This window comes from Orbicella franksi, chromosome 4 (assembly GCF_964199315.1).
Source record: "Orbicella franksi chromosome 4, jaOrbFran1.1, whole genome shotgun sequence".
Classification (NCBI taxonomy): Eukaryota; Metazoa; Cnidaria; class Anthozoa; order Scleractinia; family Merulinidae; genus Orbicella; species Orbicella franksi.
The window spans coordinates 9323760-9347493 of record NC_138148.1 but is presented as its reverse complement, the minus strand read 5'-3'; the positions used below and the strand labels follow the sequence as shown (position 1 = coordinate 9347493).

The window sequence follows — 23734 nt, the reverse complement described above, 5'->3', positions numbered from 1 at the left end:
TGTTACTACTGGCATCAGTTCAGAAAGGTGATTTTCACTAGAACGAGTTTGACGTACTGACCATTCATCCCGACTGCTAGCACCTTGTTAAGAACCTCGAGTCCAGCCTGTGCCGGCTCCTACCATGATGAATCTCTGTCTATTCCAAAGGCGTTAATAAAACAACAAATAAATCAAAGAAGTGGCGTAATCGACTGCTTGCACACCGACCGAGATAAACTAAACTTCTTGGCTTCGCTTGCAGGATAACCTAAAGCTCAACGCGTGTTCCAAGTGATTTGGAACACTGAGGAAGCGGTGCCTTTTAAAATAGAAGGAACGGCAAGAAGGAACCCAATGTCAGTCAAATGGAGGGCGGACATGGTTTGACACAAGAGGTGAATAACCTTCCTTGTTGTCTTTGTTTTGAGTTGTCAAGTTATTCCTTGTTCAACGGTTGATCTGCCACGGTTGATCTCTGGCTCGTGATTCATTGGTAGTCAGATTATGTTGCATGCCCTGTTTGGAATCAGTGGAAAAGTACTCTGAAGCCGACTCTAAAGCTCAACAGCGTGTTCCAAGTGACTTGGAGCACTGAGGTAGGGGTGCTTTTTATAATAGAAGGAATCAGCAAGAAACCAAATGTCGGCCAAATGGAGGGCGGAAATGGTTTGAGGCAAGAGGTGAATAATCTTAGCTTCTTCGTTGTCTTTGTTTTGAATTGTTTTTATTCCTTGTTCAACTGTTTATCTCGTGATTCGTTGATAGTCAGATTATGTTGCATGCCTTGGCAGATGTTATTAAACATGTTTTTTTCCGGAAAACAGGAAGTTGATGATTTAGTACAATGGTACTTTCCCTTTAAAATGAGTCATCAAATTAACATTGTTTTAAAGTCATGACTGTCGTATAGCAGTCGTATGATTTTTTTCAGCCAATCAGCAGGAGTTGTGACTCATCTTATAGTGGTTACTAGGCGAAGTTCTTTCCCATTTCAGCTGTAGTCTTGCATTCGCGGTTTGTTGTTGGCAAAGTGCGCTGTAGCTGGCACGATTAGTTTCGAAAACATCTTGCACAATGAAGATCTTTTGTGATGGAAAAGCGATTACACCTGCAGCACTGGTGACATATGAGGGTATGAACAGTGTCTATCGTAAGAAGGGAGGCGAACTGCAGTACATCGAAGGATCACGCACTTACGACACGCTTCGCTACGGAAAAAAGAATTCCGAACTTCCCTTTGAGTTCACCTTCACAGATAGGTACAACCATCAGTGGAAAGTTGTGATTGATAGAACGGACGACACCGTCAACATGTTCATTCCCTGCGGTTTTCAGATGCTATGGTATGGCGCCGACGAGAGTCCAACCAGAACTGGCTCCGATGCTCAAACACAATGGGCGTCGGTTCAGTTCAGCTGGCAAGATAAAACTTACCTCCCGCCTTTCCATGCAGGGGTCAGAATTGCGTTCAGTGGATATAAAGATAAAACAACCGGAGAATGGAGCGTGGATACAGAGCGTTGGAACAACATTCTGGATTTGGCCAAGAAAGGAACAGAGGTAACTGGAGCTGTTATGGAACAAATTGAAAAGGGAGTCGCAATCGCTTCTGGACACTAGTCCTTTTGATCTTGACTCTACCGCCCTTGGACGCACGAAATAAACTGTTGTTGTATCACTTGTAGATAATGACCGGCACAAATGTGCTATTTTTTCTATTTGTCAGAGACATTTAATTTTTTATGCACATTAATTGGCAATTTGAAATTGTGTGTGGTTGTTTATTTTCCTTTTTTTCAGCTGTAATATTGCTTAGTTACTTTATTGTCTTCTAAAATGGAAATTTCAAATAACATATTGCATAGTGGGCAATTCGTGTACTCTCTGTATTGTATTTTGAACCACTCGACGTCAGTGCCGTCCGTATTGTTGTAATCCCTATACCTGCTTTTTTTATCTCTTGGTTTATATCCTTGTACTTTCTGATTAAAACATAGTTTAACCCGTGATTTTTTAAGGACCCTGGCCCTTGTTAAACTGTCCAAATATGGTGTGTTACAATTAAATATCGTTATTATATTTTCGCTTATACTTGACCTTTGAAAGGCGTCGCATGTATATTCAACAACAAGAATAGGTCATTAAAGAAATACAAAAGAAATTTAATAAAACCACAAATAAATCAAAGAGGAAGCGTGATCGAGTGTTTGCACACCGGGTTGTGAGGCTTCGCCAGCACCGAGATCAACTTCTTGGCTTCGCTTGCAGAATAACCTAAAGCTCAACAGCGTGTTCCAAGTGATTTGGAGCACTGAGGTAGTGGGGCTTTTTATAATAGAGGGAACCGAGAAGGAACCAAATGTCAGTCAAATGGAGGGCGGAAATGGTTTGAGATAAGAGGTGAATAACCTTCCTTGTTGTCCTTGTTTTGAGTTGTTTTTATTCCTTGTTCAACGGTTGATCTCGTGATTCGTTGATATTCAGATTATGTTGCATGCCCTGGCAGATAACTCACGTGATATAGCAAAATGGAAGAATGCATTGTCATTTCAGTGCCAGTGTAGGGCATAATGCGATTGAGAACAGCAATGAATAGCGCTTTTGTTGTCTTTGTAACTGGCTCAGTGAGGTCGGAGTTATTTTTCATCAGCCACTTGATCATAGCTGATGGCAATTATGCTTTGAAACTTTCTGAAAAATTAACTTCAATAGAGAGGAAGGGGATGGGGGTAGACTGCGTGAGGGGAAGGGTTGATAGGAAGAGAAGAATAGGGGAGTGAAATACTTCAAACACATATCTTTCTTGGTAACCAAGGAAGTGAAATTTATATTTAAAGACGTGTAGGCGACTTTAAATCCTTCAACTATACGGCTTGCGAGCCACGAAGAAAGTCTGATGCAAAATAAAAACGAGACAAATATATTTGATGTCTCATCTTGTTTTTGAAAACAAATAAAGTCGCTTTATGTCCACATTTGAAAGAGATAAGTAGTTCTAAGAAAATCGATTTAAAAGGTCGATTTGATTATATTGCAAACGCCACATGCAATATAAGCTAACTGATGTTTTGCACCACCAGTTCACAAATGTGCAGCTGAGATGTTAGAAGAGAATACTTGGCCGAGTTTAGTTTTTAAGAAGTCTGATACTATGTGGTTACTCAGCTTATGCTATCCTAGTTTAGTAGTCACTTTGCTGATAAAATAGCGAAAGCAGAAATAATCTTCTGCGGTAACCACACATTCAGTGGCTAAGAGCTTTTTCAAGTCCTCAGTATAACGGACTTGCGGCTATGACGACCGGATGGAAATTCCACTCCTTGTGGGCTAATTGGACATGTTTCTGTTATTTAGTAAACGGTGAATGTCTGTAATAAGGTTCCAGGTTCAGGTCAGTTAAGTTTAAATACACAGGATGTTGAACCCCAAAATAGTAAGCGGAATAACAAATTTCTACATAAACAAAGCACTTGGTGATCAACAGTGTAACGAACCTCGTGTGGTATGTCGAAAGATGTCTCCTACGCACGTAACACTGAAAGCGGGTGTAAAACCAATTTTAGCGCTGGATGGGTATGTTAACGTTAATTTTGCTTTATGACTGACCCCATGGAAAACAGCGAGTTTTGTTTCTCCTAGCCTCAACCCTGCTACCCGTTGCCTCGGGAAGCATTGAGGGTCTTGCCCCGGGGGTGGGGGGGAGGGTACTTCAATATAAAAAAAATGGGGGCGCTCGTCGTACTTTTTAGGGGTTAAAAAAGCGGTTTTGTTACCCGGCCTCTTAGGGAGCTGATATCCTCAAAAGGTCCACATAGTCAGGTGGCTTAACGCAAAATTTAGGCTGGATCGTGACAAGAGTGATAAAAGCATGAAATTTGGCACACAGCTTGCTTATACCCTACCAAATGATATTAGAAGGGGTACCCATGTCAATCTGCTCACGTTCCCGTTTTAGGGAGATTTTAGTTTTTGACCAAAATCAAGGTATGTGATACCTGTGGTGTAATCTATTTTATTAGCAAATGCAAAGAAATGCTTTCAAAACAAGCATTTTTCAGTTTTTATATGTATGTTTGTGTTTCCTGATTCGTTTCCGATGCACTAGTGGCAAAGAAACATCTCTTTCAGTAGCACAGAAAAGATTCAAGCCCATGCCTCGCTCGTTCATCCAAGATGGCGGCCTCTTTGTTGCTCTGCTGTATCTGTAAGTATATGAAGAAAGTGTCAAAAATTCTTTGCAAAGGAACTTGAATATGCTAAAATTATGTAGGAAGGGTAGAAATAACATATTTTATTTATCTATTAGAATAGTTTTAAGCGAGTTTAAGTGAAAACGTTTGTTTTACAAGGCTCCTGTTTGAATAGGCAGGACCAGTTCATCATGAAAGTAGTTTCTGTTGGAACTATGCACAAGAAATCTTTTATTTTTTTATGTCTTTGGACATGATTTAATCCATTTGATTGTTTTATAACAGTGATTAGTTGTTGAAATCTAGAGAGCAGATCATTTTGGTTATTATCATTTATCTCAGTCTGCAGGTACAACAAATAGTTAATTGTAAGAATTATAGGGAGAAAAACGGTAATTTTAATGAAAGTAATAAGGTTTCTTCACTGCATAGTTGACTTTAAATTTCGTTTTTATTCTTCTAGGAGCTTTAATTTCAATGTCATTTGATTGGAAAAAGTGCATCATTTGTCAGGAGTCTACGAGAGAAGCATTAAAGTGTCCTCTAAACAGTAATGGACCACCTGAAGCTAGCCGCCAAACGTATTTGGCTTTCCTTCAAAATGTCAACAGCTTTCGGGAAGCAGACGGTTTACCTGTGGAGCTTAAATTTGGCGACGATGTTGATGTAGATTGCCTTTGTCGTAATCACGGTTCTTGGCACAAGTCCTGTCACCTGAAGTTTAGTATTTCAAAGCTAAAGAAAGCTCAAGAGCGTGCCGGCTGAAAACGAAGCGAGGACAGCAGAGCAGGTGAGGAGGAAAAGACCCGCACCGAAATGCAGGAAACACCAATCTGTCTCCGAAGAGTGATCGCAATGTTTATTGTGTTTAGGAGGAGACGACGGCGACAAGCTTCACTGTTTTTCGGTGCTGGAAACTGATAGGAGCATCCGTCAAATGGCCCTTGAACTTAAAGATTTTGAATTGTCAGGTCGTCTGTCAGAGGGATTGACTGCAAAGTCTTGGATGGCGCACTAATAGTCCACTGTCTGCCCACTGTCGAAGCTTCGACAGCAGCTCCATCAAAGCAAACGTGTGGATGTGGTGTTGGACACATACGTTCCTGATAGCCTAAAGGACGCAACAAGGGAGAAAAGAGGCCAAGGGGTCAGAAGGAAAGTAGCAGGCCAAACGAAGCTTCCAAAGAACTGAATGATGTTTCTGCGAGACCGTGACAACAAGTCTGAGCTGTTTTCCTTTCTGACGTCGAAGGTAACGTAATTCCAATAGTCCCTCGACAGAACATTATACATTACATCTGGTTAGTAAAGCTGTAAAATGTATTGATTCCTTGAATAATTGTTCCTATGCTGTTTAATCTATAATCCTCTGTGATTTAATTGTGTCGTAGGAACATCTGTGGTTTCCCATGGATCTGAACATGCAGTGGGTCAGTGCAACCATGAAGAGGCCGATACTCGCATCGTTGTCCACGTACGCCACGCTTTGGAGAGAGAGGTGCAGAATCTGTCCTTGTCAGAACTGTTGACACCGACGTTGTCGTGATCTTGGTTGGAGAGATTCATGATCTTCTAGCCTACAACCAACTTTCTAAAGTATGGGTTGCGTTTGGCATGGGGCGCCACGTTTCGGTTATTAACATCAACGGAATCTCTTCTTCCCTTGGAGAGTCTAAGTCGCGAGCCCTACCAGTCTTCCACGCTTTCACTGGGTGTGACTGTACTTCGCAGTCCTGTGGCATCGGAAAAAAGTCAGCGTGGCGAGTATGGGAATTGAATAGTGAAGTAACACCTGCCTTGGAGGACATTGCTACTCATCCCTTCCAGAAGTGCACGCCGTTGTGTAAATGTGACTGCCCAGAAAGTCAATCTTAGAGTGAGGGGAATTTGTAAGGGCTTTCGCAACAAGCAAAAGCATTCATAATATGATCAGATTTCAAGTAAGAAAAGACGCGGTCAATTTGCGCGCATTTTTCTCTGCTTTGCTACTACAATTTCTTTGTCTATGTTATCGGCCGAGCGAAGACTGGGTACTAATACTGTGATTTGGCTTTATAAACGCTATTTTAAATGCAGTCTTTAATAAAATAGCAAAGTACATAACCAGGTGATAAAATCAAGATAAAAATGCAAAATTCGTTTTAAAAAGTAGTAAAATAACTCTGTTGAAAATCGTACCACAGGTATCCCATATCTCGATTTTGGTCAAAAACTAAAATCTCATTAAAACGGGAGCGCGAGCAGATTGACATGGGCACCCCTTCTAATATCATTTGGTAGGGTATAAGCAAGCTGTGTGCCAAATTTCATGCTTTTATCACTCTTGTCACGATCAGGTCATTAAGCCACCTGACAAACAGTAGGAGCGTTTGCGGCATCTTTTAGAGTATTGAGCCGAAAAAATATGGCAGGAGATTAATTGTTGTTTGGTACCTCTTAGGGGTGAAAAAAATTTAAGCAACACCCACAAAACAGGATCTTGGTACCTTTTAGGGATTCTTTTCAACATTTCCGACCAGCAGCCCCACCCTTTTTATATGGGTGTAGCTTCCGTAAGCTGGTCTTTAATATCAACGTACCAAAAAGGGGTACAATTAACGTACAATTCCAAAGAACCGTGCAAGGCACGCTGAAGAACTGTTTGGTAATACGGTCCAAACTGCAAAAACAAAAACTCGCTCCCTTCAAAAACGTCCCACGTGCGATACCCTGAGGAAATGTCACGTGACACTACAAATCCGGATGTGACAAACCGGATGTGACAAACTGGAAGCCACAATGGGAGTGCTTCCCCTGTAAGTCTTGGGGGAACAATTAAAACTCACTGATTCCTGTCAGGCTCCCAGTAGGATCACAACCTTGTCGTGGTCGGGGGCTTGTGTCTCAATGACCCTGAGAGCTATGCCGGCAGGAGATTTTGTTTCCAGGTGGGGCCACCCAAGCCAGACAGTTCAAAGGGTAGAGGCCTGACAAAAAGTGATCCACTACTGGCCCTCCAGGTTTGGGGGTTGAAAACAGGGTTAAAAACCCAGTCCCATAAAAAGGTATTGGTTACGGAAGCAGTTTCCTGTGGGGCCTAAGTCATTAAGTGCTTTAATTTATACATGTATTATCCCACTCACTGAAAGGTCTTGTTTAGTTCGTATATATTTGAATAAAGCCTTAGATTCTGATGTTAAAATGCCATTAAATTAGTAAACTTATTTCAGTCATAACAATTTTGAAAACTTCATACAGAATGTCCTTCTATGAAATTTGATATTCAAATCAAATAGAATAATAGAATATAAAATCTGGGAAAACTTCCTGAATATAATTAGTCAACTAGGTCATTTCCTAAACTCAGTTGCCATCCCACTAACTTATAAATGACTTCATTTCAAGCTAGCTGATATATACATACAGGTACGTGTGACAGGGTTTGTACGGGTCCTGGGAAACCTGGAAAGTCCTGGAATTTTATTGTGGCATTTTCCAGGACTGGAAAGTCCTGGAAAAAAGCTGCTGGTCTTGGAAAGTTCTGGAAATCTGTTAGACTCAAGTAAAAAATATGAAATGTATGGCAGACAGTAGGGAGAATTAACATTGAGATCTTGGGAGTGAAAGGGTTAATGTGAATTTTAGAGTCCTGGAAAAATCAATCTGAATCCTGGAAAAGTCCTGGAAATTTGTTTCTGAAAAAGGTTATGAACCCTAAATTGTGAGTGATCCAAATCCTGATGTCATGCGATTGCCACTGGCATGATTTTTGTTTTGTTTCGTTTAAAGAAACAAGAAAAGGACAATATTATCCCAATGTCTTTGTCCTCCTTTCAGTCAGTATGTAGAGAGAGATTTTTCTCAATGACCTAATGTGGAAACCCAGTAGAGAGGCTTTATTAGGGGTTTTCGAGATACAAGATATTTACAATAGGTGAAAAAGTAATGCTATTAATTAATTTTGCAGTGGCGGATCCAGACCTTGAGCTAAGAGGGGGGCCCGGTTTTGTTTCACTTTCCCGGCCGGCTGTAATTTATGTAATTTATGAAATTTTGTGAAAAAAATAATTTGTGTGTATGTGCAGTGTGTATTAATTAATGAACAAATCACGAGTGTTTTCGGTTATTCTTTTTTCCTCGCTAAAACCGTGGTGGTGTTAGGGTTTGTGGGGGGGTTGTTTAATCTGTTACACCAAAAAAGCAACACTTTTCTCTAAGATTAAAAATTTTACCGACTTATGGGGACCCAACTTGTGTATATTTTTTACCAACTTGTGGGGACCTCTTAAATGACCCTAGTTATATGGTTTAGAAGCCATAAAAAAGCCGAGTTAAGGGGACTTTTTTCTGGGGACCCTAAAACGTCCCCACTGAACTGAACAGAGCCCACAGTTTTGGTGTGTTTCCATATCCATGTCCCCGAAAGTAGGCTGGGGTGAACGCATGTCCACACATTTCTACGTCTAGAAATGCGTAATCCGAAGTGAAGAATTTAATGAAATTTGCTAACTATGTTCTTTTAGCTTCTGCGAGAAAACAGTGTGAAATAAATGACCAAAATTTCATGATGAAGTAAGCTAAGCTTTTTTCCCCTAGTATCATACAGTGCACTGAGCAGAGCCATTTCTTATAGTACATATGCTGCAAAAAAGGGATAAAAGAGGCTCAACTCGCAGGTTGCATACAGTGTAGATTTCTTACTTTGCGATGCTGATGTTGTTGATAATCTGAACAATCCAACTTCCGGTAACGAAGCCGCCATCTTGAATATCTTAGTGAGCAACATCCGGAAATAGGGCAGTATTTGCCTTGTTGGCAGTTCTAGACACGAATAAAAAGTAAAACCTGATTGCCTCTATTCTCACCCCCTCCTTTTGCTCCAGGATTATTGCAAGATGGCGGCCGCTTGGTAAAACAAAGATCAGTTCTCAACGCGGTTATGGAAAGCGGTTCAAAGCTAAATCAAGGACTAAACGTTTCTCTCTGGTCACTGATTAAAACCATGCCACCACGCCTGCCCAGCATATGTTGTATCTTTGTTTGATGGACAAATGTGACAGACAGATATTTCACAATTTTTGCCTGCCTCAGCCATTAATTCCTGACCTTTACGAACTATACCCTATACGAAACCTAGAAAGCAATCCAAATGGCGAAGTTGATGGGTTTTTTTTTTATTCCCTCATTCTTGGTTCTTCGTTAGGACTTAGTTCATCATCCATTTGGTGGAGTCATTTGCCATTATTCTCATTTGCCAGTATTCTCATGCTATCATACTGGGAAGACTGGTGGCAGAAACTTGACATTGGTCAAAGCGAAGGACTTCTACAGCCACAACAGAACAAACCAGAGATTTTGCCGAGTGGCGAAGGGTAGATACATAAAACCCAAGAAGTTTGCGAGGAAAAACGACCGCTCAATCAGGTAAGGTAAGATAAAGTCTGGATACGAGCCAAGTGGCCCATCGAGCTGGTGCATAGCCCGGATTCTGTAGCATGGAGCGACTAGGAGTATTTCTACTCCTCCCCTGAATGTAATGCTAGTCCATGGCAGGGTTACCCCCAGCATTAAATTCGTCGGTGCCCATTTATACACCTGGCTAGAGAGAGGCTCTGTGAGAGTAGAGTGTATCGCCCAAGAACATAACACAATGTCGCCAGGGCACCGCTCAGTCAACAAATGGAAAACTTCTGTCTTCTTTTCCTCTCCTTCGTTTATTGGCTCAACAACAGCGTTATCTCTTTCAACTGTGTATCTGAAATCTCGTTCTCGCTAGCTCTTTCATAATATTTTGTTTTAACCTACCCAATGCCATATATTTCTCCAAGAAGCAAACAAATTCAAAATCTATTTCATTTTACATTCATTAGTCTCTTTGATTCTAAGAGAGTTTGGCCCAAATAGCATAAGTAAAATATAGATGACAAGGATTGCTTTTACAGAATTAAATCAGATTATAAGTTATATTACAGAAATGTGCAGAAAATAACGCCACCAAAAATTGTTGTTCAGTCTCTCACAATCTCATTTATAGCGGAGCCCAGCTCAGGCGGGTCGAAGGGCCGCCAAGCGGAGCACCATACTCATAAAGAAAGAAAAAACAAAGCCATCAATTGATTTTCTCATGATTAAGACAAAGACGACGACGGAGTCACGCAACATAGCGGCCATCCTTCAGCTAATAGGTTGACAGAGACATGCAGCCTTCATTTACAGCGTGTCATCTTTGATATTAGACATCCGTGCTGCTTTGCGCTGCGTTGCGGTGCGGTGTGGTGCGGTGCGGTGCGGAACGGTGCGTTGTTGTGCGTTACGTTGTTTTGCGTTTCGTTACGTTGCGCCTTTAAAATTTAACTGGAAAAATAGTGAAACCACACGCCCATCCAAGAAAAACAAATCCTAGTTTTCTTTTAAAGGGTTATTATTGCAATCTGGCGTTCCGCTTGTAGCTAGGTTTGGCTAAATCTATATATTACAAGTTGCAAAGTTTAATTAAAAGTGTTCAACACTTCGTCAAGAAGAGCGTGTTAAGAAATATGGTTAAGATAGTGTTATTGATAAAATTGAGAGGAAAGGTTTTCATTCGCTAGTTCTGCGCAGAAATTAATAATTAAGCGTGAACTCGTTCCGGTGTGAAGCCAAAGCTGTAGCAAAATAATTGTCAAGGTTAAAATTACATTCTAAATAAAGAAATAGCCTTCAAACCTTTTACCGAGTGAAAGTGTCTCTGTTCGCCTGGCAAGCCCTGAACATGTTCTCTTTGGCTTAAATTAATTCTAGGTGAAGACAAATTAGGTATTCAATGTTAATTTCTATTTTACAGAAATTTACCGAGTATTTTTTTGCCATTAAGAAATTTCGCAAAAGATTTCTATTTCTATAATATTTAATTTCCGGCTCGCACCGAAAGGAAAATTCGTGGCAATATTTGGGCAATCATCCTCAGTAAATGTCGTGCTTAATTCAACATCTAAAGGTCGAGCGGTCTTTTCCGTATCTGTCTGGCCTCGTCCCTTGTCTCATTTCATTGAATTCTTTAGTTTTCTTTGAACTTACGCTCGTTTAAATGCGAACCAATCAGACCTGCATGTAGATGCATTATATTTTAATAAAGAAGCACTGTATGCGAAACAATTTGCTTGCGAAATTTCAATAAGTTAACTTGATCCTTTAATCCAGTCCCCTATGGTCAATTTCTCATATCTTTTTAATCTTTATACACCTTTTTACCATTGTACCGTAGAAACCAACGACAAAATCGTTCTAAACAGCTCTCAACTGGTTGATATCTCGGGCATACAAAATGGTAGAAGAACAAGACACCATGCAATGCTTTAGAAAAGTATCATGGTTTTTTACTGGAAAACGTTTCAAGGATAGTTCATGGTCATGGATCGTGTGTATTTCAGCAGCAGTTTGTAATTCTGTTAATTTAATTTTGGTATGGTACTTAGCTTTGGTGTTCTGTTCCCAGTTTTGATCGAATACTTTGACGAGACCAGAGAGAGAACAGGTTGGTAAAGTTAGTCTCGCAGATTTACGTGTTGTGGACAAACGCGCAATCTTTTCACTACCTTCACCTGTCTGGTTTACCGTGTCTGCGTTTCTCACTACGTCTAACACCTTTCACTGGTATTGACCAGTTCTACAACCAAGATATTCCGCTTGGTACACAGTTTTTGTGCCAGCATGGTTAATGGAGGGCATGTTTAAAAAGTCCGGTAAACTTTAAAAAAGCAAACAAACATGCTAAGATTTCTGTTGGAAGGTCCCTGACCCTACACACCTTTTGTTTTGTACTCATAGTCTATGCATAAATTACATAATCGCAATCAGTTCTACAGAGCGTTTTCCCATTGCGTCACGGCAGCCATGTTGGTGCACCAAACCAATCCTGTGGGAGTTCAATTCTTTTCTTATGTAAACACTTTCTTTTGTTCCAATAAATTTGCTTGGCTCCTGGCCACGTGGACCTTTGCTTCAAGTCCTCTTAGATTCGTTTGATTGGAGAAACACTTTGAGAATGATGGCAGCAATTTACGTCCCTGTGTACATTTTGAGTCTGAGTGTCAATCCATATGTAGAAGAAGAAGCAACAAAACCGGAGAAGTTTAACACTGAAAAGAACAACAATGAGGAATTAGTAAGAGACGAAAAGACAGGCATCTCTCTGTACTGCAGTCAGAGAGTGTGTGGAGCTTTCCTGCTTACACTGTTATTGTAACGTCGTTTACGTTTGCCAGTTTTGGGACGTACATTCCTTACATCATTCTGGTTAGTCTAAAGTGAAATGCACTTGATGCGTCATAGCAGCTAATATTTAAGTTATTATGAGATGGGCAGAGCTGGTAATGACACGTAAAATATTCAGGGGTTCAAATGTTCTTAATCCTCCCAACCCACAACCAAGAAAACGACACACAGTGGCAAGTTTATGGGATAAAGGCGGGGTAAGGGGGGTAGGGGGATAGATTACTTCAAAATGCTCATAACCAGGTCACATTTACGAATTAACACTACATGGCATCAAGATGTGAAATCCTGCAACCCGGGGATGGGGACTCCCATACTGAAAAGGTTCGGGAATGCCCGAGCTTTATTTGACCCTTTAGAGATACTACTGAAAACGGAATACGATAGGCTCGATTACCAGCCACTGTTCAGGGTGCTAATAAATCGGACGCGAGTGACCGGCAGAAATAGAGCCTAGAGACGGAAATAAGAGCGTTTTTTATTATTATTCAGTTCGAGTACACCCTCAAAGATACTTTGACAGCTAAGCGAGACCCGACCTTCTCATATAGGAGTCCACCAACCTCCCCCACCCCCCGCCCTCCCCATTGGCGCTGCAAGCCCTAAGACGGATGAAACTGTTGTCCATGGTGTTTTCGTTCCCAGAGGCAGCAAGAATAGCGACCTCTGGGAGAAATCTGAAGGTGAGGCAACATTAATCGAGGTCAGCTAGCATCATCGAGCTTAGATGCGCGCGCACCGTCAAACCTACCAGATCTAGGATTTCTGGTTCAATTCTTGTTTTCGTTGTGGCACGATCTTCGGCTCAACCTTTGTTTTAGATCTGCATTAACTTAACCCGAACCTGAAAGAACGTTCCTAAGAAGAGCCTATTGTTATTTTTAGGTCAAGTACTGTGAAGATATTGGAATTTCTGCCCAGAAAGCCCAACCATCAAAAAACCAAAGTTTGTGTTGTTAACTTGCTTGCTGCCATTTTTAACGACCGAGGGATCAAGGGTTTTAGAGAGAAAGCTGAATGAAACACAGGTATCAAAAATTGTGTTCAGCCACCTTAAAGTGCTACTATGAGGAAATTCTCGATATTCATTTCTTTACATTTTCTTACACAATAGGTCTTTCTTAGATATTTTGCCAAATTTCAGTCTTTTACGAACATTCGAACTCGTGGTTTTTGGATCTTAATTTCAGAGAATTTACGGCCGTCATTAATTTTCCTTGTTCCAAGTCTTGGTTGAAAATTTGAGAAAATGACGTCATTTTCTCAAGTTCTTAACCAAGACTTGGAACAAGGAAAATTAATGGCGGCCGTAAATTCTCGGAAATAAAGGTCGAAACAACATGAGTTCTAATGTTCGTAATAGATTGAAATTTGGCAAGAAATCTAGGAAAGACCTATTGTGTGCGAAAATGTAAAAAAATGGGTATGGAGAATTTGATCATAGTGGCACTTTAAAGATTACTGCTGAAATATGATAATTTTTAAGTCCAACAAGATATGTTAATATAGGAGAGAAACGAAAGAGGATCAAAACTTGAAAAAGAATATACTGAAGCGAAACAGGTTTTCGAAACGGACCCCAATGATTCGAATGGTAACAATTTAAATGCGGCTAAGGATAAGCTCGAATCATTTTATGATGAAAAAGTCAACGGAATAATAATCCGTGCCCGAGCACGTTGGCATGAACACGGCGAGAAAAGTACCAAATATTTCCTAAACTTAGAAAAAAGAAATCATGTAAAAAAGCATATAAGGAAACTAGTCATCAGCGGCGTCGTAAAGACAGATCCGTTTGGCATTCTTCAAGGACAAAAACGATTTTATCGAGAGCTATATAAAAGTTCAAATAGTGATGCGGAAAATCGTCAGAACATTGTAAAGTTTCTAGAGAATTTGAATATACCTCAATTAACCGAAAAACAAATGTTAACCTGCGAAGGCAAAATTTCAGCTGAGGAATGTTACAATATCCTCGAAAGTTTTCAAACCAACAAAACTCCCGGGAATGACGGAATTCCTATAGAATTCTACAAATTGTTCTGGCCTTTAATAAGCGATCCTTTTCTTAAATGCGTGAACGAAAGCTTTGAAAAAGGTGAAATGTCTTGTTCTCAAAAACAAGCGGTAATTACTCTAATAGAAAAAAAAGGAAAAGATCGTTCTTATATTGAGAACTGGCGTCCAATCCCTCTCGTAAACGTTGACACAAAAGTTATGTCTAAGGTGATCGTCACAAGAATTAAAAATGTTCTTCCAAACATTATACACCATAACCAAACTGGATACGTGAAAGACCGATATATAGGCGAAACAATTAGATCAGTTTTTGATATTATGGATTTCACTGCAAAAGAAAGTATTCCGGGACTAATGATATTTATTGATTTTGAAAAGGCATTTGATAGCGTAGAATGGGATTTTCTTCTCTATTGTTTGAAATCCTTCAATTTTGGCCCTAATTTCATCCATTGGGTTAAAACGTTCTACAGAAACATACAAAGCTGTGTGATAAACAACGGACTTTCATCCGAATACTTTAAGCTTGAACGTGGGGTACGACAGGGGGACCCGCTCTCTCCTTACCTCTTTGTAGTTACTATAGAAATATTAGCAATTGCGATTCGACAGAATAAAGATATAAAAGGTATCTCTATTGGGAGTGAGGAGACAAAAATTCTTCAATACGCAGATGATACGACAGCAATACCTGCCGACACAAGCTCTGCTACTGCTCTTTTTAGGCTATTAGATGATTTCAAGATTGTCTCTGGCTTACAGATTAATTGTTTCAAAACGGAAGCTATGTGGATAGGTTCTTCAAGGAACTGCAAAGCACAGCCTTTTGGGATTAAATGGCCTAACGAACCGATAAAGGCTCTAGGAATTTATTACACGTATGATCAAAAATTGCTTATTGAAAAGAATTTCATAGAAAGATTAGACAGTATTAAAAACCTGACTAGAATTTGGTCCTCAAGAGGTCTTTCTATTTATGGCAAAATTACACTTATCAAATCTCTATTAATCCCGAAATTTGTTTATGTGTCATCTTTAATACCTACCCCACAAGAATTGGTAAGTCAGTTAAACCAGTTATTATTTCAATTCTTATGGAATGGTCCTGATAAAGTCACACGTAGATCGGCGATAAATGAACACTCCAACGGAGGTTTAAAGATGATTGATTTTGATAGCATGATAATATCGCTTCGATTGGCATGGCTAAAACGAATAGTTAGCTCAAATGATGGCACCTGGAAAAGGTATCCGACATATCACCTAGAACGCTTTGGCGGCCTTTTCTTGTTTCATTGCAACTATGATGTTAGCATCCTTCCACTGAATATTTCTCTATTCTATCTAGAATTACTGCAGTGGTGGTCAGAATTTAGAGATATGTTCTGTGCAGAAAAAAACTGGCGTTATATTCTTTGGAATAACAAACAAATACTCATTAATAATAAAACAGTTTATTATAAAAGCTATTCCGAAGCTGGTGTAGTTCATATCAGCGATCTATCCTTTGATTTAAATAACAAAGATTCCTTTTCCCTAGTTTCTAACAGGATTTCGAAAACTAATTTTTTAGTTTGGGCTGGTCTTCGACACTCCATTCCTTCCATTTTAAAAAATAGTACTCATAAATCAACAACAGGTGAACTTTCTCTAAAAATTGACGAAAATATATTTGATGTGACAAAGAAGAAATCTAAAGACTATTATACTTTACTTGTAAGCAGAAAGGCTCTTTTTCCAACTATTGTAAACAAGCTGCAAAATGAATTTCATTTTACACTCGAGGAAGTTAAAAAAATTTTTACGATCCCGCATAGTGTTGCTCTTGAAGCATATGTTAAGGCATTTCAATACAAAATTCTTAACTCCATTCTTTACACTAATGCTAAACTTTACAAAATTGGCTTTAAAATGAACGACTCGTGCTCATTTTGTTCATCTGAACCAGAAACGCTATATCACTTCCTGTATCTCTGTCCTTACTCGATAGATTTCTGGCGTGACTTCGAAGTATTTTGGCATCAACTTTTAAAGGAAAACATTCGACTTTCGTTGCAAGATGTTTTAGTTGGAATGATACCACAAAACTCCCCTTCTGCCAAGCTGCTAAACTATCTAATTATAATTGGGAAATTGTACTTATGGGATTGTAGAAGAAGTCAAATTCTTCCAAATATATATGGATTTAAAAAGAAAATTGCTGTAAAATATGAAACGGAAAAATATATAAGTCTGCATAGTAAAAAAACAAAGGATTTCTTTGAAGCTAAATGGATAGTGTCGCCTTTTGTAAAAGCTTAATTATTTAAAGGTGTTAATATGCATTCACTTTCTGTATGTTGACCCATGTAATACTAATTAATATGTTATTTACATTATATTTTGTAAATATTTAGTTATAGTTTGTTGGAATTTTTTTTTTTGGTTACCGTCTATTGTTAGTGATATTGGTGTTTTTTAGTGTTGTAAGTATTGTAGTATTGTAGTATTATTAGTACTAATTAGTTGTATTATATTATTAGTATTAGTAATATTAGTTGTTATTATAATTATGTAGGTAAGTAACTAATTTGCTGTATTAATATCAATTTGTTTCAATAAAGAAAAAAAGAAAAAAAAAAAAGATATGTTAATATCTATACAAAACAAAGTTTTAAAATTAATTTCAAGTCATTTTGTAAGTAATGGAAAACGATCTGGGCTCCAGTGCAAAACTACAGACAGACCTTTCACACTCTCTCAACAAACTGAAGTTGAAATCGGCATTTAGAATATATTATAATATTTGTGCCTTGTCTAAACGCGAGTGCCACGTTCGAAGCTCACACTTCTTGTGTTTTGTTGAAAGTGTACGCAAAGCTGTTTTAACGTTTTCACGCTTTTGTCTGCCAAACCCCGAAGTCAAAGAGCTTCGAAGGAAAATGTATACCTATTTTCAAACTAACATGAAAAACGTAAAAACTAGAAGTCAAAATGGAGCGTTAAAAAGTTTCATAAGGGCAATAATTTTCTCTGTAAGCAACGATTTCCACTAACATCATTGTTACTTCTATTCGCGAGATTGAGTTTTCGCACAATTGCGAAATAATTGCGAAAGAGGTTATCGCAAGAATTCATGACGGACCTATGACGCAAAACCCTGCTGTATAACCCTCTTATTAACCTCTTTTTCCCCAAATAATACAGCAGAGAGAAGAAACAAGCCGAACTGAATACTAAACGTTGTTCTTTGTCCAATTCATCACAAACTAAGGCGCCGTGCACACTACGCTGGAGGAATTTGAAAGGCAGCTCTATTTGTAAGGTGTAAAGTTAGGCCTACCGTCCACACTAATCCGTCACGAAAACGGAGTTTTTCGAAAGCGCTTTTCAAACCGGAGGAATTTGAAAACAGCGGCCTTTCGTTTTCGTGTGGACGGTAAATGTTTTGAAAACAGAGCTTTTCCAAAACAAAGGCGTCACGATAACCAAGTAAATTCCCTGCCCGAGTTTTCCTCAAACGCAAATCCAAAATGACTGGTAATTTTTGCGTTTTTTAATTTCAAGCCTCCGTCGTAGTGTGAACGGACCCTGGCATCTCAACATACCTGTTCTTACTTTTGTTTTACTTTGTTTTGCTGTGTGTTCTTTTTTGTCTCGCTATGGTTCTGTCGGTTCTTTTATTGGGATTTTTTTTCGGCACATTGCGGAATTTAAGGCCAGCACAATTTGCTAACGAGTTGACGAGTTAAGGTATAGAGAAATTTTTCTGCGTTTACATCTGAACATGGGTATTGGAAGAATTCGAGTCAGAGGGAAAGAAACATCCGATTCGAACTAAGTCATTTTATATTTTAAAACCGTCAGTGCAAATGACTTCTATAACAGAATTATGGAGAGAAAACTTAAATTTAATGTTTAAAACTATGAATGATCAGACTCCGGAGTACTTGAAACGCCTTATAAAACCCTTCAGCACGGACTTTGGACTGAAAACATAGAAAACAAATTAGCTCTGCCCGAGCCTTGTACCAATTTTTTAAAACTTAGTTTCTGCTACAGTGGGGCAAACTTGTGGAATAGCCATCTAACTTTAGAGCTGCAAATCAGGTATTTTTATTTTTTTAATGTTAATCTTGTAACTGATGTTTTCGGCCGTGTTTAAATAAATCGTACGTTTGTATGTAAAGCGTGACACAGTCGAGGGTTTCCGTAGCTTTCGACAGTTCCCCCGACCTCTTTCCCCCTTTTCCTTCCCTAGTCTTTACAAGAGGCTATGCAAACATGGAAAAAAGTCCTCCATTGTTTTTATAAAATATTTTTTGTCACCACCCGTTTACATGCTTTTATCTAAACACATCAGTCGACCGATGAGAGCGTACGTACTATCTGAAATATTATGGACTATAAAAGGTACTGCGGGTGAGAAAAAAACAATAATTATCATTATCATCATCATCGTTATCATTTATCACTATTGTTTCAGCTTTTGTCGGCTCAATTGGTCTGGGCATGAAATGGTTCGCAAGTCCGCTGGCAGGCTATCTGTGTGATCGCTTTGGTTGCCGCATCACATGTTTCTTGGGAGGCACGCTATGCATTGCGGGTCTGGTGTCGACTTCACTCGTCCACAGCTTCACAGTGATGTACTTCACGTACAGCGCCTTGTACGGTTTAGGAGCGTGCCTAATATTCAATCCCGGTATTCGTGTACTTGCTAAATACTTTAAAGACTAGCTGACCGTAGCTACTGGCGTTGTTTCGTTGGGCGGAAGTGTAGGACTCCTCTACAGCGGACCTTTGCTTCAAGTCCTCTTAGACTCGTTTGAATGGAGAAGCACTTTCAGAATAATGGCGGCAGCGTACGCCCTTGTCTGCATTTTGAGTCTAGGTTTCAATTAATCCGCACGTAGAAGAAGCAATAAACAACAACGCAGACGTTTAACACTGAAAAGAACAACAATGAGGAAGTAAGAGAGGAAAAGACAGGCATCTCTCTTTACTGCAGTGTGTGGAGCTTTCCTGCTTACACTGTTATTGTGGCGTCGCTCACGTTTGCCAGTTTTGGGATGTAAATGCCTTACATCATTCTAGTTAGTTTAAATTCAAATGCTTGTTTTAAGTCGCATTACATTTCAGAGCAATATACTTTTTAACTTATTATGGGGTGGAAACAGCTGAGAATAACGTTTTAAAATGCATGGGCTCTGGAAACTAGACTGCTCTACATTGCTGCCACTCATTCATTTTTTTATGCACATATTGTAAAAGAATCGTAAGGTAAAGTAGGTAAAGTCTTCATACGAGCCAACTGGCCCATCAGGTCGGAGCTTACCCCGGTTTCTGTAGCATGATGCGACTAGGAGTATTTCTACTCCCCCTTGGATGAGACGCTAGTCCACCGCGGTGTTACCCCCACCAGTAAGTTCGCCGTTACCCATTTATACACCTACATGGGTGGAGAAAGGCACTGTGGGAGTAAAGCCTCTTGCCCGAGAACACAACGCGATGTCCCCGGTCAGGACTCGAACCCGGACCACTCGATCCGGTGACGAGCGCACTAACCATGAGGCTACCGCGCGTCACAAGAGAACCAGAAAAAAACTTACCAGAATTGGGACTCACTCTCGGGCCTAGAGCTCATATATCTGACAAATGACAGGGAAAGTTGAAATCTCTGGTACCGAGAAAGGAACAGCAGTCAGATTCTTGTATACCTAAATTAATTTAAAGGTCTTTTTTGGGTCATGTTTCGGACGTTTTGGCTGAGTGCACAAAACATAGAGACGTCCCTGTTTACCTAAGGCTAGTATCTACTTTCTTTGATTGGAACGTTTCCTAAGAGGGTATTGTTACTTTATAGGTCAAGTACTGTGAAGATAGTCGAATCGATTTCTGCGCAGAAAGCTTCTCAGCTGTTCATTGTTATCGGTCTTCTTTCAAGTTTCTCACGCCTGTTGACAGGGAGACTATACAACTACAAGAGAGTTAATCCAGTGTATATCTTTCAGTTATGTATGGTAATTGTTGGGCTGGCCACCTTTATGCTGTCGCTTACCACAGAATACGGGAACGTAATCGCCTTCAGTGTTATTTATGGATTGAGCGATCGATGGTGTTAATTTTCGTAACATCACAGAATTTTATTTTACTGACGTGTGTGGACAGCAAGAGAACAACGGCCGCCTACTGTATCCGCAATGTGGTGTATTCGTTTTCTGTAGTCGTCGGTGGACCAGTTGCTGGTGAGTAAATATATTTTTTTTATATTTTGAACCGAGCGCTAGCGCTGTACTGAGGGAGGACAGGGCTGAGGTCTTGACAACGAAAACAACCTGAGGCTAATATCCTTCCAATATGGCCCCGAGCTACTTGTAGCTTGGTTAATAGTGAACCGAAATACTTGGGGAAAGTAATATACAATATAGAAAATAATAATGATAAAATATAGATTACTACAGGAAGTGAAATAAGCCTGTGAGGAAACTAAGAAACTTCTCAAGTTAAAACCCCGATTCCTCGACTGAATATACAGGGTGCACGAAAGTTGGTCAATTAAAGAAGCTATTACGTTAAGGTTTGCGCATCTTGAAAAGTTTGGCCTAAATTTTTCAATCTGTAATCTGTGTCAGTCTTCTCCATCCTTGTTCCTTTATGGTTTATCATTATTATCCCTAGAGTGTTTTTCTATCTTAGTAAACCGCTATTTTCAGGTTTCCTTCAATTTAAAGATGATTTTGTATGTGGCCAAAGTAACTCAAAATACCGTGCACTGAGCTCTTAATGAATTAACCAATTCGAACTGAGGAATAATTTTTTAGGTCGTTTGAGAAATCCAGCGCGCGTCCGATAAAACTGGAGGGACTTCACAGAAAGAATTTAAACTTCGAGTTAAGTTGCCTGAATGAAAAGATCTTTCGAGGTCGTTTCTTGAGACTTTCTTTCTTAACTTCTTCAGCTTTGATAGCGGACCAGACAGGAAGCTAGATCTACTCATTCTTCACGACCTGCGGAGTACCGTTGACGGCATCCCTGATACCAGTAATATTGATCTTCATCAACCGAGGAAAGTTCAAAGTTCATCCACGGAGCATGGGAGTAGAAGAGGCAAAAGAAGAGAAGATTAACACAGTATCAAAGGAGGTTCAAACTGAGCAGTGCACGAATTTGGAATGAAGCTCCGCTCTGGGATTTTCACGAGAATGCGCAGTTCCAGCGCAATCCTATAATAGTTATTAACTTTTCAGCTATCCTAGTATAGCGTTTTTAAAGAGTTATCTCCCTCCTGAAAAACTCAAACCCATTCCGCCGCGGTGTTTGAGCAGCGTTTGAAATTTTACTATGCGCGTGAAGTTAGGACTAAACCTCGTTCCCAATTTCCAACGTAAAAACCCCGAGAATGAGGTTCACTTGGACCTAAAATTCAGTGCAATTAATTATAATGACTGGGCACGTCCACCGCAAGTAGTTCTTGTCAGTTTCTAATTTCTTAGACGTGTTCTTTTAGCTTCAGTTCTGCAAGGCAGAAATGTAAAAGAAATGGTGAATAAAACTCATGAGCTGTGAACGTTATCCTCTAGTATCATTTGGTTCCGGGGTGGGGGGCCTGTCATATATGTGAAAAGGCCGGGGATGCTCGTCGGAAAATCTGAATCAAACCGCTAAAGGAAACCAATCTGGGCATGGCCTTAGCTTTATTTGCCTCATAAAAAATATCACTTAAAACCGAACTGGCTCGATTACCGGCCGCTGTTCGGGAAAGGAGTTCGCGAGAGTAGTAAGATCGGACTTGAGAGAGCGGTGGAAATAAAACCTGTAAAGTGAAACGAGCGCGTTTTCTTATTCTTATTTATTCGAGCGCACCCGGCCTTACCAGACTTTTTCATACAGGAGTCCCCCCCGGGATGCTCGGTCGCTCGTGGATTAGCACAACCTGGCGGCCGCATGCTGACTACAGCGGACTGCAGCAATTTTCTCAAAGCAATTTTTGCTTTAGTACCTTGATTACGAAAATTAAAGCGGTACAAAGCTTAGCTGGGACAGAGAGTTTCTTTACTTTACATGATTGAAAACCTGATAGTTTTTATCCCTGTTGGATCACTTCTCCTCAGTTGTCCAAGTTTCCGCTTTCCTTATTTTGATAACTGTACCAATCGGGGTTGATTTGTTAATTAAATTCCAGATATTTTGAACGGCCTTTTTCAGCCTAGACCTTTTTGTTATACAGTTGAAGCCCGCTATTTCGAACTCTATGGGGGAAACCAAAAATATTTCGAATTAGCCATGTCCAACTGTATCTCAACTCCTGGAGTTCCTTTACTTTTATGACCTTCACCCTGAAAAATGTAGGTACTGTAGGGGTCCGCAAATGATCCCAGGACCGCAAATGATCCCGGACGGCAAATGATCCCCAAATTGGACCGCAAATGATCCCGGACCGGAAATGATCCCCGATGGGGACCGCAAATGATCCCGACTAAAAAATAAGGAATGGCATGGATGATAGGATATTGTGGATAGGGAATTGGAGTTCGTGAATACCGATGTTTTTATTAAAGCCATCTTATAATTATAGTGGCTTACAACTTGCTTTTTTTCATACTTTCGACTAAATTTTGTTGCTAACTACGATGCTATGAATATCACCACTCAATCATCAAAACACGACTTGGCTTACATTTCTTTGCAATTCTCAGTAAAATTATGATCATTGCAACATACGCTACATACCCTCCTTTGTTAAACATTGATAGTTCGGTGTTATATTTAAATCACATTTTATCAGCCATTAACGCCACTCGTCTAAAGTTTTAAACTAAAATCTAACCATGAAGTAACTATTAAGGAAGACGCTGTCACCTGAGTAGACCCACAAGCCTACAACGCTTCATCACGTTGTAAAACACTTAGTGCGTAGCACTGGAAATTTGAACAAATTTATTTTGTAATTTTTCCTCGGTCGTATTTTGGCGTTGATTCCTCGGAAATGACTACTTGAGTATTCTAAGAAGCCAAAATTCCAAGCTATAGTTATGAAGTTCAGCTTCATGACCAAGCAGGGCCAAGGCTTGCACTTCGTTTTGACAAGTTAGCTGTTTGATAGATGTTTGATACTATCGCCACTGGGATTTCGAGAATGTTTACAATTATGTGTTTTTCTAAGACTTCTAATTCAATAGATCGTCTTCACGTGACGTATTTTTATCCTCATCAGGCATAAGAGGCGGTATATTTATATCTGTTTACAATTAGCGTGCTTCGTTTGGAAACCAGAGCATTTTGAATTTCAGGGTTATGGAGGTTGCGTGACACAAGGCTACGATCGAGTTTGT

At 39.7% G+C, this 23734-nt stretch overlaps 1 protein-coding gene and 1 pseudogene across 2 annotated transcripts in view; both read left to right on the top strand.

Annotated features, from left to right (window-relative positions):
- The first annotated feature begins 2177 nt into the window (after positions 1–2177).
- Positions 2178–23734, top strand: part of LOC145483341 (uncharacterized) — a 54851-nt gene continuing 33294 nt past the window's right edge. The window contains exon 1 of the mRNA XM_081461846.1: positions 2178–2298. The gene's annotated coding sequence lies outside the window, so the exon portion shown is untranslated. The remainder of the gene's footprint in view (positions 2299–23734) is intronic.
- LOC145483301 (monocarboxylate transporter 10-like) lies at positions 11553–22409 on the top strand (annotated as a pseudogene). The gene is made up of 4 exons (XR_014048900.1): positions 11553–11664; positions 18889–19495; positions 20266–20647; positions 21361–22409. The product of XR_014048900.1 is annotated as a monocarboxylate transporter 10-like (transcript).